Below are 17,595 nucleotides of genomic sequence, written 5' to 3' on the forward strand. Positions count from 1 at the left end.
AAAAACAAACATGTGCATTTGTATTGTATTGGTGCTATATTGACCCAAACTGAGTAACATTTTAACCCAGTGATTTGTACTACATGTACCCATTTTATTTGAGGGTTCCACAGTGGAAGAAAAAAAAGTACTCTGTGAGTGATAACAAAAAATAATGATTAGTAAGATGATGATTAAATGTCAATTTACTGCTCACTAATAAACTACTGAGTGTCAATTATATAGGGAGTAGTAAATGCATGAACAAGGGAGTGTTGTTAGACATCATCCAGTCTCTTTCTTGTAATAACTATGTAATTAACAACCTGTAAAATCAAAGATTAACAGATAAAGTTTACTTGTTACATACGATTGAGAGAGTTGTGCATCAGCATTCCTGTTTAATTGTGTTCTCAACAACATTGCAGAGATGATACTCATGGAAACAAACATGTCACTGAATGTGCTTACAGAACAGGTTCACAATTTTTCAAGTCTGTCTTTAAGTCAGATACCCATACGAACACTGAAGGTTTTCCTCACTGTAATCATTCCTCCTGTTCATAACAGCTATTAAAAGATCCCCTTCAAATCCACTTCCAATGTAAGTGATGGGGATCAAAATCCAGTGTGTCCACACAGTCGTGTTGTGAAAAAAATGCATTTAAAAGTTTCTCTGAAGCTTATACGAGCCCTCGGCAGTCTGAGTTAGTCTTATCAAGTGGATATCTGCCAGATTTACAGTCTTTTTAGCATAAATTGGCTCTTTGTGTTTCTTCAGAGTCAGACAGTGTTTCCTTGTTGAGCTGCAGTGGACCGCCCATCTTCACAAGAAAAACAACACTATAAATCAAAAATTCAGGCTGGAAAGAAACTATAATTATGTTTGCGCCATCTAGTGGCCGTAGTAATTATGACTCGGAGAAGTGACACAGATGACGTCAATATAAGAAGACTTGATAAGATGAATTTATCTTATAAGGAAGAGGAGGGTTGGGTGCATGATGATAGTCAGCAAAAAGTGGTTGATTATTTATTATTTTTAATAAATCTCTATAATTGTCTAGAAAGATAAGAAAGGAAAAAAAGGACAAATCTTTATATGACATATACATATAACAGCATTTTGTGTGGAACAAGAGGTTTGCTGTGGGGGAAATGTGAATGGAGAATGTGAAGTCAAACACTAGAAGACTTTGAAAAGACTTAAGTCTGACTTCCTCTCACGTCTAAAGACAATGTGTCATAAGTCACTGAGTTTAGTTACAGACTAAGATTTTGCAAAGACTGGGGATCTTGCAGGGTCACTATTTGCAAGGCTACAACTAGATTCCTTTTGAGATTATTTCCCATCCTGCTCCTGGTGGAAATTTCCAATAAGATAAAAACTGTTGAACAATGGAGCAGAAACAGAAGCTGCCCTTATGTGTGCAGTGGTTTGTTCTGAAAAAACAGCCTAAAGAAAATGTAAATTAATTAATTAATTCAGTTATATTTGAACAACAACAACTGTGAAGAGAAACAACAGGCACTACATGCCAATTGTTCCTGTGAACTCATTTTCAAATAACTTTTTTTTTTTTTTTTTTTTACAAATAAAATTTTGGGGGTTTTAACGTTTCTTAGGTATTGTCCCGTACTTGAAAAAAAAAGTCTTCAATTTCCAGTGTGGGAAAACAAGGTATTTTTACAACATTAAAACAGCTACACAGTTTATACAGCTGCACACAGAAACCACCTTCAATCATTAACTATCTGACTGACTGAGTTTTATTACCACCATACAGATGACTGATTGTGGAACATTTTGTTTTCTTGCTGTTGCAGCCAGTGGAAACATTGTGTAATGAATTTCAGGAAGTTTAATTGCAGGATGTTTTACTTTGGTAGGCACAATACAGAAAAATGTAATAGGAGACAGTGTACTTAGCCAGGAATTAAAGGGTCAGTTCACTCAAGTCAATGTGTTCTCGCTCTGCACAGAGTTTCAGTGTTCAGTTTCAATATGATGCTCTTTTAATTTATACTCCCTTCTGGCATTGTTGCTCTCACTTCCCAGCACTGTAATAGCAAGTCTCAACTTGATAGCCATTAGTGGCCATGTCCAAATAACACACACAAAGCAGAAACTGAAACCCCAAAAACTTACATAAAGTAATAATTAAAGTTGCAATACACAACATTCAGCCACTAGATGTCGCACTATAGCACCAGTATCTCAGATAAAAACAAACATGTGCATTTGTATTGTATTGGTGCTATATTGACCCAAACTGAGTAACATTTTAACCCAGTGATTTGTACTACATGTACCCATTTTATTTGAGGGTTCCACAGTGGAAGAAAAAAAAGTACTCTGTGAGTGATAACAAAAAATAATGATTAGTAAGATGATGATTAAATGTCAATTTACTGCTCACTAATAAACTACTGAGTGTCAATTATATAGGGAGTAGTAAATGCATGAACAAGGGAGTGTTGTTAGACATCATCCAGTCTCTTTCTTGTAATAACTATGTAATTAACAACCTGTAAAATCAAAGATTAACAGATAAAGTTTACTTGTTACATACGATTGAGAGAGTTGTGCATCAGCATTCCTGTTTAATTGTGTTCTCAACAACATTGCAGAGATGATACTCATGGAAACAAACATGTCACTGAATGTGCTTACAGAACAGGTTCACAATTTTTCAAGTCTGTCTTTAAGTCAGATACCCATACGAACACTGAAGGTTTTCCTCACTGTAATCATTCCTCCTGTTCATAACAGCTATTAAAAGATCCCCTTCAAATCCACTTCCAATGTAAGTGATGGGGATCAAAATCCAGTGTGTCCACACAGTCGTGTTGTGAAAAAAATGCATTTAAAAGTTTCTCTGAAGCTTATACGAGCCCTCGGCAGTCTGAGTTAGTCTTATCAAGTGGATATCTGCCAGATTTACAGTCTTTTTAGCATAAATTGGCTCTTTGTGTTTCTTCAGAGTCAGACAGTGTTTCCTTGTTGAGCTGCAGTGGACCGCCCATCTTCACAAGAAAAACAACACTATAAATCAAAAATTCAGGCTGGAAAGAAACTATAATTATGTTTGCGCCATCTAGTGGCCGTAGTAATTATGACTCGGAGAAGTGACACAGATGACGTCAATATAAGAAGACTTGATAAGATGAATTTATCTTATAAGGAAGAGGAGGGTTGGGTGCATGATGATAGTCAGCAAAAAGTGGTTGATTATTTATTATTTTTAATAAATCTCTATAATTGTCTAGAAAGATAAGAAAGGAAAAAAAGGACAAATCTTTATATGACATATACATATAACAACATTTTGTGTGGAACAAGAGGTTTGCTGTGGGGGAAATGTGAATGGAGAATGTGAAGTCAAACACTAGAAGACTTTGAAAAGACTTAAGTCTGACTCCCTCTCACGTCTAAAGACAATGTGTCATAAGTCACTGAGTTTAGTTACAGACTAAGATTTTGCAAAGACTGGGGATCTTGCAGGGTCACTATTTGCAAGGCTACAACTAGATTCCTTTTGAGATTATTTCCCATCCTGCTCCTGGTGGAAATTTCCAATAAGATAAAAACTGTTGAACAATGGAGCAGAAACAGAAGCTGCCCTTATGTGTGCAGTGGTTTGTTCTGAAAAAACAGCCTAAAGAAAATGTAAATTAATTAATTAATTCAGTTATAATTGAACAACAACAACTGTGAAGAGAAACAACAGGCACTACATGCCAATTGTTCCTGTGAACTCATTTTCAAATAACTTTTTTTTTTTTTTTTTTTTACAAATAAAATTTTGGGGGTTTTAACGTTTCTTAGGTATTGTCCCGTACTTGAAAAAAAAAGTCTTCAATTTCCAGTGTGGGAAAACAAGGTATTTTTACAACATTAAAACAGCTACACAGTTTATACAGCTGCACACAGAAACCACCTTCAATCATTAACTATCTGACTGACTGAGTTTTATTACCACCATACAGATGACTGATTGTGGAACATTTTGTTTTCTTGCTGTTGCAGCCAGTGGAAACATTGTGTAATGAATTTCAGGAAGTTTAATTGCAGGATGTTTTACTTTGGTAGGCACAATACAGAAAAATGTAATAGGAGACAGTGTACTTAGCCAGGAATTAAAGGGTCAGTTCACTCAAGTCAATGTGTTCTCGCTCTGCACAGAGTTTCAGTGTTCAGTTTCAATATGATGCTCTTTTAATTTATACTCCCTTCTGGCATTGTTGCTCTCACTTCCCAGCACTGTAATAGCAAGTCTCAACTTGATAGCCATTAGTGGCCATGTCCAAATAACACACACAAAGCAGAAACTGAAACCCCAAAAACTTACATAAAGTAATAATTAAAGTTGCAATACACAACATTCAGCCACTAGATGTCGCACTATAGCACCAGTATCTCAGATAAAAACAAACATGTGCATTTGTATTGTATTGGTGCTATATTGACCCAAACTGAGTAACATTTTAACCCAGTGATTTGTACTACATGTACCCATTTTATTTGAGGGTTCCACAGTGGAAGAAAAAAAAGTACTCTGTGAGTGATAACAAAAAATAATGATTAGTAAGATGATGATTAAATGTCAATTTACTGCTCACTAATAAACTACTGAGTGTCAATTATATAGGGAGTAGTAAATGCATGAACAAGGGAGTGTTGTTAGACATCATCCAGTCTCTTTCTTGTAATAACTATGTAATTAACAACCTGTAAAATCAAAGATTAACAGATAAAGTTTACTTGTTACATACGATTGAGAGAGTTGTGCATCAGCATTCCTGTTTAATTGTGTTCTCAACAACATTGCAGAGATGATACTCATGGAAACAAACATGTCACTGAATGTGCTTACAGAACAGGTTCACAATTTTTCAAGTCTGTCTTTAAGTCAGATACCCATACGAACACTGAAGGTTTTCCTCACTGTAATCATTCCTCCTGTTCATAACAGCTATTAAAAGATCCCCTTCAAATCCACTTCCAATGTAAGTGATGGGGATCAAAATCCAGTGTGTCCACACAGTCGTGTTGTGAAAAAAATGCATTTAAAAGTTTCTCTGAAGCTTATACGAGCCCTCGGCAGTCTGAGTTAGTCTTATCAAGTGGATATCTGCCAGATTTACAGTCTTTTTAGCATAAATTGGCTCTTTGTGTTTCTTCAGAGTCAGACAGTGTTTCCTTGTTGAGCTGCAGTGGACCGCCCATCTTCACAAGAAAAACAACACTATAAATCAAAAATTCAGGCTGGAAAGAAACTATAATTATGTTTGCGCCATCTAGTGGCCGTAGTAATTATGACTCGGAGAAGTGACACAGATGACGTCAATATAAGAAGACTTGATAAGATGAATTTATCTTATAAGGAAGAGGAGGGTTGGGTGCATGATGATAGTCAGCAAAAAGTGGTTGATTATTTATTATTTTTAATAAATCTCTATAATTGTCTAGAAAGATAAGAAAGGAAAAAAAGGACAAATCTTTATATGACATATACATATAACAACATTTTGTGTGGAACAAGAGGTTTGCTGTGGGGGAAATGTGAATGGAGAATGTGAAGTCAAACACTAGAAGACTTTGAAAAGACTTAAGTCTGACTCCCTCTCACGTCTAAAGACAATGTGTCATAAGTCACTGAGTTTAGTTACAGACTAAGATTTTGCAAAGACTGGGGATCTTGCAGGGTCACTATTTGCAAGGCTACAACTAGATTCCTTTTGAGATTATTTCCCATCCTGCTCCTGGTGGAAATTTCCAATAAGATAAAAACTGTTGAACAATGGAGCAGAAACAGAAGCTGCCCTTATGTGTGCAGTGGTTTGTTCTGAAAAAACAGCCTAAAGAAAATGTAAATTAATTAATTAATTCAGTTATAATTGAACAACAACAACTGTGAAGAGAAACAACAGGCACTACATGCCAATTGTTCCTGTGAACTCATTTTCAAATAACTTTTTTTTTTTTTTTTTTTACAAATAAAATTTTGGGGGTTTTAACGTTTCTTAGGTATTGTCCCGTACTTGAAAAAAAAAGTCTTCAATTTCCAGTGTGGGAAAACAAGGTATTTTTACAACATTAAAACAGCTACACAGTTTATACAGCTGCACACAGAAACCACCTTCAATCATTAACTATCTGACTGACTGAGTTTTATTACCACCATACAGATGACTGATTGTGGAACATTTTGTTTTCTTGCTGTTGCAGCCAGTGGAAACATTGTGTAATGAATTTCAGGAAGTTTAATTGCAGGATGTTTTACTTTGGTAGGCACAATACAGAAAAATGTAATAGGAGACAGTGTACTTAGCCAGGAATTAAAGGGTCAGTTCACTCAAGTCAATGTGTTCTCGCTCTGCACAGAGTTTCAGTGTTCAGTTTCAATATGATGCTCTTTTAATTTATACTCCCTTCTGGCATTGTTGCTCTCACTTCCCAGCACTGTAATAACAAGTCTCAACTTGATAGCCATTAGTGGCCATGTCCAAATAACACACACAAAGCAGAAACTGAAACCCCAAAAACTTACATAAAGTAATAATTAAAGTTGCAATACACAACATTCAGCCACTAGATGTCGCACTATAGCACCAGTATCTCAGATAAAAACAAACATGTGCATTTTTTACTCGATAAAGTTGGGGAAAAAAAAGAAAAGAAAGCGGTCCCTGAACAGACAGCTCATCAAACTCAGATCAAACAGTCAAAGTAGTAGTAGTAGTAACTATTTTTTGCCTCGAATGTTTTCAAAGACATATTTTAGTGTACTGTTTAGCTGTAATTCGAGAAAGATTGTGATGCGGCTGCCATCTTGGATATGGACATGGAGGACACAGAGGGAATCACATGCACTAACATGCACGTGCGACCAGACCAGCTACCAAAACAAAGAACAGAGAAGCTCAGATAACAACACACACAGATGGAGTGTGACCTCATTCTCTGCTCACGTCACCATTACTCCACTATACCATAGCAAATAGTTGTTTGCTTACATCTAGTGAGGCTGAATGTTGTTTATTGCAACTTTAAATGTGTTATAAGTTACAGTACCAGTCAAATGTTTGGATACACTCTCCCATGCCCTTGAATGAGACAGTGTGTACAAACTTTACTGAAATACTGATTATTTCAAGCAAAGGCAAGAGTGTATGTATACCCAAGCCACAGATAATAATGTGCAGCATCTTTTGAAGACCAGGTAGGAGCAAACAACAACAAAGAACATCATGACAGCCCGCCACTGTAGATGATCTGAAAGACAACAAAGATGCAAACATAGACAAAAACTAATCGTGTCCCCCCCAAATATTCGAAATTGGATGGCTTTAGAGATTGTCAACTGTGCTTTTAATTAGCCTTAATTAGCCATAACTATATAGTATGTAAACATAAGTCACTTTACTATATGTTTTTATTTGTATTTTAGTGTGCTACACACAGACCCCCCTTCTCTGTTTAGGCTATTGGTTTCTAACAGCTAGAAAGCTCTAAGTAGTATCAACAGAGATCATAGAGTTGCTCAACTGTGGCTGTGGTAGTCATGTAGAATTGTTGTTAACTGCAGTGTGACGTATAACAAATCTTAGCTCACACCACAAAACAATTTGACTTAAATTTCTCTTTAAAGTGACTTTAGTATGAGAGGTTTTAACTATAACTCACAAGTGCATAAGTGGATATCCACATTTCCATATTTACAGTCTTTTTAGTATCAAATTCCCTCTTTGTGTTTCTGTGGTGGCACTTTGTAATAAAGACTCACAAGAGAGAAGACGTCTTTCTGCTTTTTATTCTCACACTTGCAAGCAAGCACAAAAACCTTCAACAGTTACAGGAGCTGTCTTGGGCAATGAGCAAGATTTCCCTCCTAGCCATCAAACTTTATACACTCAGCAAGCAAATCCGCATGTTTGGTTGGATAGACACGTTGCATATCTCTTTCTCGGAAAACACCAAACAGGCCGCTGTCCACAAAGCTGTCTGGGCGATTGCACTAAAACACCCTTTAATATTTGTACAACCCAGTTAAATTCACCAAATTCATCAGTTTACACAACCTTGGCCATATGTAAACATGTCCTTACAAGTCGGTGTTTTATGCACTTTTTTGACAACAGTTTCTTTGGACAGTGTTTCCCTGTTGAGCTGGAGTGGAAGTATAATAATAAACAAAAAGAGGGACTTTTGCACTAAAAAGACTGTAGATAACTTCTTGATTTGACTCATTTGGACGACTGAAGCTTCATATTAGATCCAAATAATTTATACACAAACCGTTGTTACAAAAGCAAGATTGTTGTACTTATCCAAATAGTCTTGATGAATCCAGCCCTATGAGTTACCAGAATACATAGATAATATCACTGACTATCATATTTAATAATTGGGCTGTAAAAAGTACATAAGGACATAGTCATGACTAGTTGCTCAGTTTGTTGTCATACACTGCAAATGTTAATATTTTAGAAATGTGATTAATATTATATTATTAGGCACCTGCTCTCTTTTGGATCATGGCCATGATGAGCTTGAGAACACTGAACCTGAAGAAGTGGCAGAAGTCTCGAAATTAACCCTGAATATGATCTAGATCAGGTGTCAAATAATTAAAGGAATCAACAGATGACAAAGAGAGCGCTGGCCAGCCCATCACACTCCATAAGTGGCTAGGCTGGATCATCTCTTTACTAAAGCAAGGAATCTCTGTCAGGTTTTCTGATGATATGGGAACCTGAAGAGGCTCTGGACTTAGGTGGAGCAAGAAGAGAATTTCTAAGACTTCTACTGAAAGCTTTGCCCCAATCTCCAGTGATTGAGGGAGAAGACAGCAAGATGAACTTGGCCCTTGACAGTGCTGGTATGTGTTGATTATAATTACATATCATTGAGGTGCTGAAGTCCAGACAATAATTCATTACATTTGTATCACAATATTTTGTATGATTATTAGGTATTTGTCAAGTCTTTGTGCACATGCACTGTCAAGGTAGACAGGTACTTCATTGCAGGCACGGCCATCACAATAAGCCTTGTACACAGCAGTCCTCCCACTGGTTTTCTGTACCCAACTCTGTTCTCTTGCTTTGTTAATGGCCCAGAATTGGCAAAGCCAGTTTTGGAAGATGTTGTGGATAGTGACCTGCCCAAAAAATTAAAAGGGTAATTTATTTTCTCAGGTTTAGAATATATTTTGGTGTATGTGCAATTGTTTCCACACTAGTGATGACGGCACTTTCAAATTTTGTTAATTGTATCTATTGGAAGGTCACTGAGTGTAAATCATTTGATGATCTGCTAGCAGCAACAAAGCCGCTTGAGTAATATTTGGCCTATGCTGGCTCCTTGAGGCTGCCACAGAGGTTGGAAGACAAGAATCTGTTTATAGATGACGTCCTTAAGTGATACACAGAATGCGGGGTCCTTTTGAGGGTTACATTTTTATCCTGTTTTTCGCCTCTCCAATAAGGAACTGCCTTGTGTTCAGGGTTTTCTGTGCACCATTTTTGTATATTGTGTATAGTGTGCTAGATTATGTCTACCCTCCACATGATTTGGCAAGGTGTGCTTCGGTGTGACTCTTGGCAAGGTAGCATGTACCCTGAAAAATATGAATCTGACATACATACTTTACTTTTGTAGTTTAACTGAAGTGCAATACATGTGCATATTTTAATAGGTTTAAATTCCTATATTTATAATTATTATATTTTTTCTTTGAATCATTCATCTGCTACATGTGAAAATGTAAAAACAAACTTTTTTGTGAAAACTTAAGTCACCAATCAAAACACAAAGTTAGTGTGATTCTTACTCAGACTTGGGGATGGACTGAGAACACTTGGCATGCTGGACGGAGAGTTTTCGCCCCCTTCTATGATGGTCTCCTACAACCCTCACAGCTGGCCTGCTTGACAGCCTCTTCATCATCCGCAGAAATAGAAGCCATCCTGAAGAAGTTGTTGTTCCTTTCTTGAGAGACTACCTAACAGATGCAGAGGGTCAGTGTAGAAGTGTTTCTTGTATGAACTGAAATATCTTCTCACTTGAAATTAATAATGCACTGTATCTTGTCATTGTATATCAGTTAAGAGTAGTGATGTGTTGTTGTTTTTTTTGTTGTTGTTGTTTTTAAATCTAATTTCTGATGTATTCCTTTTTCTGTAGCTCAAGAGGGGAACACAGAAGCTGAGCACAATTCTTGCCTTTGCCACTGGAGCCAGTACTGTTCCACCAATTGGCTTCTCTCCACAACCTTCAACTGAATTTCTTCACCAAGAGCATGACACAGAAACCACCTCTAAACTGCCCATTGCAAACATCTGCATCAGTTGTTTGAAGTTACCACTGCACCCCTTTTACAGAGAAAAACATGGATTTGCATTGGGCAATACCCATAGTTTTGGCATAGCTTAATTCATGGGCAGGCTTCCTTCTCAGTATTCTGTTTAAAGGTCAAGTTCTTATTCAAATAAAAAAATGTGAGTCAACACTCCAATAATACCAAAACAATTCTTAACACGTGTTTTTGGTGTGGATATCATTCCACAGTGCTTTGTTGGAAAAATACACATTTGTTGTATCTTTGTTAAAACAGTAAGGTGCTAACATCTTCTTATCAAGTAGAGTTCAGATTTACAGAATGTTCAATGAAGGAGAAAAAAAAACTTTAATGCAGAACTCTATTGTGGAATAAGCTTAAAATGGGTTTGGAAATTGGCTCTGTATTTTTAGCCAGGATTAGGTTGCCAGTAATCTTGAAACCAAACTGAATTTACTGTAGCTTGCTTTCATTGATAAATTGTTTAGTTGTTAAATGCATTGGTAAATTGTTTTAATTTACACAGTGTTGTTCAACACTCCCTGCCTGCTTTTGAACATCAGTGTTCATCTAACTGATTTCATACTTTTCATCTTCTCATGACTTTGTATTTCAGTAACTTTACATTTATTATTAACATACAGACTTTGAGTTGCTCCAAGTATTTTTGTTTTTAAGGGAGTTATGAGAGTTCAAATCTTACTGTCTGGCTAACTGTTACTATACAAGCGGGCTAAAGGCGACACACGAAATGACTTGATGAATTGCGTTCTAAAACAAACTGGCATAATGATGATAGATGGTAATGTGGCCTTTTACTTATACTTTTTTTTTTTTACAAAGTAGAGCCTTTATCAATCTGATAATCCTCGAATTTCCTCAATAAGTTATGCTTAAATGTTGTTAAATATAGTTTTATCCTTATCATAACTCATAATTTACTCTTAGATAAACATTTTGTATAAAAATAACAACTCATTGACCTTTTTTTAAGTATGTGATGCAACAATGTAAACATCTATAGGAATTTTGTTTTTGTAGAGATCTGAGATATGAGGACAATTCCTCATATGGAAATGGAAGTTACTTTTAGCTAATACTTCTACAAAAACAAGGCAAGTTCAATTGATAAATATTGTATATTTGTAGTAATTAGTGAATGATTTGTAATTATTTTCCTATAACACCACAATCAGGCCCTGATTTACACATCTAAGCAAAACATATAAAAATCAAATTCGTCATGAAATTTCTGACATAATTTTATTTCCCTCTTAAGGACATACCCTTTTATTTTGGAGCATCCATATGCATTGCTTCCATTTGCTCTCAAGTCAGGCCAAAGTGTCAATGTTGCATAACCTTATTGCCACTGAGCTGATTACCTTTGAATCTGTTTAGCATAGTGATGCGCTACACTTCCTTAGTCCTAATAATGGAAAGTTTCTAAGACGCATAAAATGTGTGGGATGTTAAGACTCTTCTGAATTGTCAGATATATTAAAATATTGAGTCTTAAGTTGTTGTTTTTTTAATCAAGATGTAAAGTTGTTACTGTTTTAATATACACTGCTTCAGAAATTGTGTTTTTTCAGTCAATGTCTGTGCAATGTGAAATTATTTTTTTCTGCTTTTGTTCTCCTATGTCTCTTCTCTCTGGTGTGCTACTTTTGTGTTGCTTCTTATGCTCCTCCTGACTTCTATTCTTACAGATTCCACTAATGTTGTATTAATGTTGATGTTAGTTTTAGCCATCCTATGCAACAAAGGAAATCACGGGCCCTATCTTACGCCCGGCGCAAAGCGGCGCCAAGTGTGACGCAAGTGTCTTTGTTAGTTTAAGACCAATGCAGTTTAACATCCAGTACCCACGTTGGTTAAATAGCAAATGCACTTGCACCCATCAGAGCGCCCATGGGAGTGTTGTTCTTAAAATGAGGTGGGGTCAGATGCATTGTTGGCGCATTGCTATCTTGAGGCAGCAGAGAGTGATTGCACTATTGATCAACAAAAACCTGGTCTGAAGTCAATGGCGCAGTGTTTCACTATTATTTTAAGGGCGCATTATCAAGACAGTAATATTTGCCTACATAGGTGGGTGCATAACACACACTCTGCTTGTTACAAACACAGGACGCGCAGAAGCACAAAAACATGCAAAAGACTACAAATAAAAGGATTACAATGTGAAAGATTGTTATTGTGTACATCAAAATATTTTTAAAAATACAAATCATAGTGCTTAGTCATAATATTTATCAGAATTAACTCATCGCAGGAATGACGGATAAAATTGTCTAATTATTTGTCCACATCATGGCAACACACGTAGACAGACAGACAATATCGGATCAGACACAGATCGACTTTCCTGCTGCATCAATACATGAGCACATGAGGAACACATGAGGAAATAAATGAGGTGAAAACAATGATTAAACTAAAGAAGGAAATAAATCTTGACAGCTTCTAGCTGCTGCCAGCAGCAGGATCAGCACCTTGGAGACCTGATCAAGTCCTGATAACTGTGATGATTCTTTACATGATCAAAATGAATGATTTCATTTTTGAACAATATTTAACAAACATACTTTAACATTTTTGGGAGTACAGTGATCAGGTTTCCATACTTTAGGCAATTAAAACCCTATTGATTTTAGTTACTCCGTTACTGAACAAAACAATTTTAAAGAAACCAAAGCTGTAATTAAAAAAATAAACCTTTTCAAAAACCAAACGAAAATACATTTGCAACAAATTAATTAACAGGATCTTAAACTGGTGGTCCGGGGATGTCCACGGGAGGGTCCAGGAGCAGCAATGTGCTAGTTATGAATCGTGCACTTTCACTTTGCGCACGAGCAGATATGTTTCCTCTGCTACTACTTGGCAAATGCGCCATCATAATAGCAATCCGCCATGGTGCGAGCACACCTGGCTCTTAAAGGGAATGGGAGATGACACTCTGATTGGTTTATTGCAAGTTACACTGAAAACACACCCATGATTAATTAGGAGTCCAAAGACAACCCCTCTGTACCATGCGCCTGGCGCATCGACTTTTTTTCCGCCGTTAAAATAGCAAAAGTGGATTTGGACACACCCTCAATGCACTTGCACCATGGGCTTCAGACCGTGCGCTTTAGATTTTCACTAAAGTGTTTCACTATTTTTTGGTAACAATTTGTTTGAACATTTAAAGTAAGAAATATGGCTGTAAAATGTAAATGTGGAGGTTTGAACTCACAGAATCACATTGATAAAGGTCTTAACATCCCATACACAGCAAAGATCTATGAAATGGAAGAAAAATGCAACTATGAACTATGTCTGTAACTCTGAGAGTGGTCTGTTGTCATCACTACCAAAGCCACTGTCAGTGTCTCAAATACATTCATACATGGGTTATGCATTTTGTGCAGCCATTCGTTGTCTGCTGAGAATAATGAGACTGGTGATTCTTTTTCTCTAGTGCCACCAGCAGGTTCATGTGTTTGGTTCAGATTAGGGCTGCAACTAAGGATTATTTTCATTAATGATTAATCTGTTGATTATTTTCTCAATCAATCGATTCAATCGAAGTTGTTTGGTTTAAAAAATGTCAAAAAATAGTGAAAAATGTCAATCACTGTTTCCCACAGCCTAAGATGACTCAAGTGTCTTCCTCTGTCCCAAAACACAGCCAAAACCCAAAGATACTCAGTTTGCTGTCATAGAGATGAAAGAAACAAGAAAATATTCACATTTTAGAAGCTGGAATCAGAGAATTTCGACATTTTTTTTCTTAAAGAATGACCCCAAATGATTAATTGATTATCAAAAAAGTTGGCAACTAATCAGTTACTTGACTGATCATTGCAGCTCTAGTTCAGATTGAAATGTCTCAACAACTACTGGGTGGATCTGCATTGAATTTTGATACAAATTATATGTTCCACACAGGATGAATTGGATCTGACTTGTTCCATCACCAGGTCAAAATGTCTATTTGTCCAATACTTTGGTTTATCACCAAATGCCTGCAAAAGTAAGGTAATGTTTAAATTGTCAGCATGGTAAAATGTGAGCATAGTAAATATTAACTGCTTAACATCAGCTATTAGTATGGTCATTTTGAGCATGTTAGCATGATAACTACGCGTTTCTTTTTCATGGTGAATTTTGCTGTAAGTCAGTGACTAAATGTGAATAAATGATGATAAATGTGTTTCTTGCTGACAGACAGCAGATTCTCCTCCTCTCTCTGACTTTAATTTAATCCACAATAAAAGTTAATGGGGGAAATAAAAGATCATGAAAAGAAAAAAACTTATCAATAAATGAAGAAAGTTGTTTATGGTTCTTTTGTCGATCAGACCTACAACACAGATCCACTGACAGTGAATCAGAAAACAAATAATATGTTATGTATGTTAATATCTTTGGAATTATACACTTGAGTTGAATCTGTCATCTGTTTCCACTCTGCAGTAATGTTGTGATGTATCAGATCAGTCTGATCAGCTGCAGCATCCAGTCAATAACTGTTTTCCAGTAAGGGGAGGTGTAGATTCAGGGTCAATTGAGGATAGAGGAGCAAGGAATGATCAAACAAGGGAATTGGATTGTACCTACAGTTACCAAATGTAGTAGGTGGGATTTAAGGATCCAGTTGATCTAGTGGATTGGTAGATAATGGGAGCATAAGGAGGAGCAGATGTGTCAGTGGGATGTGCTTTGGTAAGAAAAAGCCAAAATTAATGCCTGTTTTTCATTCACCTCTTGTTTGGGGTACACGCTGAGATCTGGGGTAAGAGACTTGCTGTGATTTTAAAGTGTCATATGTGAATTTCAGATAGCAAATTTATATCTTTGTATTTCTCAGTTTTCAAACAAGACTAGATAAACTTAGTATGTGGCTGGACCGTGTATGGTCAATTTGCAAAATTGACCATACACAAATTTTTAACAGGGATAGTCAGTGGTAGTGTCTATAATGTGAATTCCTGGATATTGAATGTTCGTCTGCAATTTTCTGTAGTGGTCCCAGTAATATTTATTGTTAAAGTGTACATATCACATGACATGGTTAAGCAACGTTTATGTCAACAACAAAAAAATGCAGTTGCAAAAACAATACTTTATAGTCATATCTTGGAATGTTTTAACTTATTTTAATTTTAATTATAACTATTCTAATTATCTGTTAACTCCCCCTGCTTTCATCTCTTTCTATCTGCGGATGGCTGTAAACATATGGACTCATCTATATGTTTATGTAGGATTAGCATACTAGGCTAACAGTCCGTCAGCTGTTTGACATTATATCCGTGCTGTGACATCTTTCAGAGTACACAAACACTGTAAACATATCTTCACCTGCCCAGCATGGTGCTGTTAAACCAGAGATGCCGCAGCTACACCTTATTTTTAAACAGTCTATGGGCTACACACAGCACAGCACCACTATGCTAACGATGCCTGAGGACATAATAGAAACTGTTCACGCCAATTCACTTTGAAATAGCAACAGCCAATGGGGAAACTCCAACACTAGGCCGCCCGATCAATAGCGTAACTTAGCAGTACAGCATAATATCAAAGTGTGTAATACACCCGTCGGTCTACCATGTCAGTGTCATGTTTTGCCTCACATAGGCGTGAAAGCTACATGTGTGAATACTCAATGCCAACAACTCCATCTAGCGGACGTAGTAAATATGACCCAGAGAAGTGACGCAGTGATGTCTATATAAGGTATAAAAATGTCCACATTAGGAGGAGGCGGGTTGGGTGGATGGCTAGATAGATAGCAAAAAGTGGATTTAGCTGCAGGAGACAGCTGTTAGCTTCCTGCCTCCAAGCGTCACGTGTCACGATTTAAAAAAAAAACATAACTATGATTGTCATGGTGTTTACTGTTACCATGATGACAAAGGTTGCCTAACTTTAAGGACGTAGTAACTTTAACCCACACCACATTTCAACTGATCATTTTAACCCAAACCATGACCTTTCCCTAAACCTACACATGTGTTTTTTGTGCCTAAACCTAACCAGACCTTAACCACAGCGTTGTCACACCATATAACATCATTATTTTTTAACTGTGATTTGAAACAGGTTCGGAAAGCACCGACAAATTATGTTGTCCTTCAGATTACTGCCAATAGAGGCGCCATATTAGAAAATGCTCCTAACATACACACTTTTACTTTTCCTAGACGAGGCAAACCATGACACTGACACAGCAGCCCAGTCGCTAGAATAAAATGTTGGCATTGTATGTTTCTGCAAACCATGGACACACTGAATCTCTACATTTCAATACGTTTAATACATAGCAAGTCAACATTTCTATAATACGTATCACAGGGAAAGTGACGTAGTTCACATGACATCTATATGAGCTGACTTTCATATTAGCAGGAGGGGGGTTGGGAAGTTGGTGTTAAGGTGTTAAGCATCAAAGCAGCAGAGGCCACAGTTCGACACCACTGATCACTTCATGTTTCAGCCGACAAAACTGGGTATTTTTGGAGAGATGTCAGGAAAATTGCAGCCCTTTTTTTGGCAACAAAACCAGGTATTTTAACCCAAACCATGATATTCCTAACCCTAACCAAGTGGTTTTTGTGCCTAAACCTAACCAGACCTTAACCATAGCATTGTCAAAACTATTCCCAGAGTAATGGGCAGGACCTTGAGGGCCAGGCCCACCCATCCAGATATTTGGCCTTCCCAGGAGAAATCAGCATCAACACCGTTTTAATGCATGGGTCCACCAAGGCTCAAGCCCCGGGCCTAATGACATAACAGGGCCCATTAGGTGAAAAAATAAAAAAAAATTCACAGGAGGAAAAAAAAAGTATGCACTGAAGGATCATTATTTTAGTTGCCGTGGTCCTAAATATATTTTTAGTCAGTTTTCTCGTACATAGGGTTAGGTTATGATCTGATAAGCCAGTGATTAAATTATAACTTTTAGTTATTCTTTCTGGTTTGTTTCTGTCATTGCAGCGCACCTCCGCCACCTGTTTATTTGTAACCACTGTGAAACAATAGCAAATAATGTTTTATTCCTCTCATTAAAAGGCTTTCTCCTCATCCGCTCTCTAGCTCGCTCGACCACTGCTTCTCTCTCTCTCTCCCTTGACGCTTATGTCAAACTGCCAAAAAACGAGCCAACGAAATGCAGCAGCAACACAACCAGTTTAAACAGCTGTACTATTATTATACTATGACTGTATTAGGGAACAGTCAATAAGTAAATTACAATTCAGTAAATAGC

The sequence above is a fragment of the Thunnus maccoyii genome, chromosome 2 (genome assembly GCF_910596095.1).
Source record: "Thunnus maccoyii chromosome 2, fThuMac1.1, whole genome shotgun sequence".
In the NCBI taxonomy this organism is placed as follows: Eukaryota; Metazoa; Chordata; class Actinopteri; order Scombriformes; family Scombridae; genus Thunnus; species Thunnus maccoyii.